General features: G+C 42.3%; 1 pseudogene; it reads right to left on the reverse strand.

Moving 5' to 3' along the window:
* Window positions 1-564: 564 nt before the first annotated feature.
* Window positions 565-2,940, reverse strand: LOC102831099 (annotated as a pseudogene).
* Window positions 2,941-3,542: the final 602 nt, after the last annotated feature.

Here is a 3,542-nt window from a genome sequence, read left to right on the forward strand (position 1 = left end):
CAACGTTTGGTTTGTTCTGTTATTTTGTTGTTGTTGTTTTTTTATTAATAAACAATATTTTATGAACTATTATTATTACAAAGACATTTTAACGGGGGAGGATCCAAGTTTAGTGATCTTTTAGTAAATATTTGCGTAACAGCCTTTGCGACCAGATATTTTTTAAAAATCAAGCTTATAAACACTGTGGATCTCTCATCAACCGGGGTACACTAAAAATAAGGAAATAAATGGAAATACATGTTCTTAAAGCATTTCCACAGGAAATGTGTACATTTTCCATGACATTCTAAATCATTGCGTAATTACATATTCTACATTACCTACAACATGGGTTTTTATTGCACATTTCAAAGTTGTAAGGAGGTGCTAGTTTAAGAGGCAATCTTTATTTAAGGGATAGAGAATGGGGTTATATTTTGAATTGGTTGGCTCAAAAATGCACACTGCCAGGGCAGCTTAGTTCTAAAAACCAACCTTTTAAACTAAACTTCTGGATTGAAAGCCAATTTAAATCCTTTACTGTAACCGTTCCACTCTGTGGGGTTACATACCGGAGGAGAGTTATGCACTCTGTCTGAGAGACTGTGAAGAATCCTGGCTGCTGCTCTGAGAGACAGCTGGGGGCTCTTCTCTAGAGCCTGAAGGCAGTGGGTCTCCGGCAGCAGGCAAAGGTGGATAGTCCTGGGGGCCATGGGGTAGAGGTGGTAATCGGGCACCTGGAATGAAGTATTCTCTTGAGGTTAATGGTCTAAAATGTGGGTGTCCTGGTAAAAATTCTCGAGGATCAACAGGCAGGTCCCATTTTCCAGGTGGAATGCCTGGTGCATATTCTCATAAGCCTAGTGGTGGACACAAACCAGGACCAAATGGTGGAGGCAGTAATCGAGGTCTAAAAGGCCTGCAGTGTTGAGGAGGTGGTCCATATCGAATGTGTGGTGGGAATGGGCCTCCCATGAGGGAATTCATGAGTGGCATTCCTGGGAAAGGAGGAGGCCCTGTTGCAGCCATATTAACTGCTACTGGGGGCTCGGTCAAAGATGTAATGCTGGGAGCTGAGGGACCTTCAGGTTCTTGGGAAACAGTTTGTTTGCCCTCATCCATCATCTTAGGGAAAGAGCTTCCTGAGCTGCTCACCATAGGTCCTGCACCAGTTCCTAGATCTGAGGCAGAGGCTTTCCCAGGCCAAGGAGGATGAGGTACAGGCCCATCCATTGGCCCAAATTCACTTCTAGACATATCTCTGCAACTGAGACCAGCAGTGAGGGGTCTCCCAGGTGAATCCACTGTCAGAGGAGGGGAGCACTCGCCACCACTCACTGGGGATGGGCCAAAGGAGCCATTTTGGCTTAGAGGACCTCTCTCTGGAGGGTTTTGTGAGTTAGGTCTTCCTGGCATTGGTTTTACAATCACAGGTTCTTCTTGTAGCATTGCCATCTTTTGGGTTAAGTTAGCAGCTTCCCTTTTCTCTTCAGCTATAGCTCTTTCTGCAGCACGAGCTTTGAGCCAGTTATCATGAGCTTTCTTCTCATGAGTAGCAATCTGGTTTTTAGATGAACGCTCTGTTTTCTGTAATTCAGCTTCCATTTCTTCAGTTCTCTGCTTGTAAGTTTTTACTTCCTATGCAGCCAAAATTGCTTTTTCGTCTGCAGCTGAGAGCTGCTGGTCTTTTTCTTGCCACTCAAACTCTTCTTGACTCAATTTCTTTTGCAGAGTCATCTCTTTCTGCTGATAGAGTTCATTCAGAATCTCTACTTTCTGCTTCAGGGTTTTGCACTCATATTCCAGCCCAGCTTTAGTCGACTGTAGTGAATTGCGGTCATCTTCTAATTTCTTGATTTGGTCTTCCAAGTTACATTTTGTGGACATTGAAGCTCTTAGCTTAAATTGCAAAAGATTTATATCCTCTTCAACTACTGATATTGCAGTTTTTGTCTGAGAGACATCCATCAGCTGCTTAATTTGATTTTCTGTCTTCTCATTCCAGTCACCTCCCATTTCCCCGTTTGCCAATTCATCTGACACACTTTCTCCTTTATTTTTATCCTCAGAGATACACAGTCTAACCGATTCAACTGTGTAATGCAATTAGTCAAAGCATCAATGTTATCGTCTTTGTGAAGAAGAGCTATTTCCAAATCCTTCTGTGATTTCTGAAATGATTTAATTTGCTCACTGAGCTCAGTATGTGATTTACTCCAGTCTGATTTCCTGCTGCAACTGCTCCTTCTTTTTCTTCCGCTTAGCATTGTCTTCTTGAACTCTATGGCATTCTGACTTCACCTTTTCTTCACTATGTTTAGCTTCATTAAGGGCAATTTGGACCTCTGAAAATTCTGAGGCATTCAATGAAATGACATCCTTTAACTTCTCAATAGATTTCTTGTTTTCCAATCTCAAGTCCTGATTCATGATATTCTGTTCTCTCTCAGATTGTAACATAACACGCAGACTTTTAGCTCTGTCGTCCAGAACTTCATTAGTTTCTTCAAGTTCCTTGATTTTATCCTTAAATTTAACTGCTTCATCGGAGAGAATCATATTTTGCTTTTTGGATTCTTGAACATGTCTTTTTGATTCCTGGATCTTCTGTTCATAATTTAACAATTTTTCTAGAAGTTCTGCATTTTCTTTCATGATAGTCTTCAACTTCTCTGAAATTTGTTGTTCAGAAACTTGATATACTTTATTCTTTACAGAAAGAATAGTTCTCCAGAAGAAAATGACAAATGAAACAACTCCCAAAAAGGCTGTAAGATGTACAGGTCTCCATGGCAGTCCATAAAAATCAGGTCCAGGCCGAACATCATCAGGTAATGTAGCAACAAGCTCCAATAGCTTGGCTATAAGGGCTGCGTAGAACACATACAGGGGTCCCAGAAGTCCCGGGTCCCCCAGGGAAGTGGTGACAGAAGGCACAGTTGCAGGTACTGAGTCCATGGTGCATGGACTGCTCAGACGACACGGCGTGTCATGGCAGAACGGCACTGGACCCCTGGCTTTTTCACTGCTTCCTGCTTCCTAAAAAAACCTGGTTCCGGGGCGGAAACCCAGGCTGAACTTCGCTTTCCCTGGCCGCTGACACTTTTCACCCTCTGCCTCGGATAAACACGTCATCAGTCACCATTTCCAACTCACCAGCTGCTCCTTGCAAACCCTATACAGGGTCGCTATGAGTCAGATGCTGACTCGACGCCACTTAGCCACAACAAGTTCCCACTCCTTGGGAACCCTGTCAGTATTGCTATGAGTTGGAACACATTCAGTGGCACTTAACAAAAACAGAAATAAAACAGGACTTCCCTTTGGTATGGCTCCAAAACCTCAAAGAGAAATAACTTTTTAATTTTTATTTATTCAAGAGCTACATTTCAATTACTCCCCTAAAGCAAGCCAAATTCATGCCATCGAGTCAATTCTGACTCATAGTGACCCTATACTGGATTTCAAGAGATCAGATGACATATTGCATTAGTCAAATCTGCTACACAGGAACTTTTTAAAGTGTTGAAAAGTAAAGATGTCAGCTTGAGGACTAAGGT

Source organism: Chrysochloris asiatica, unplaced genomic scaffold (genome assembly GCF_000296735.1).
Source record: "Chrysochloris asiatica unplaced genomic scaffold, ChrAsi1.0 scaffold00624, whole genome shotgun sequence".
Lineage (NCBI taxonomy): Eukaryota > Metazoa > Chordata > Mammalia > Afrosoricida > Chrysochloridae > Chrysochloris > Chrysochloris asiatica.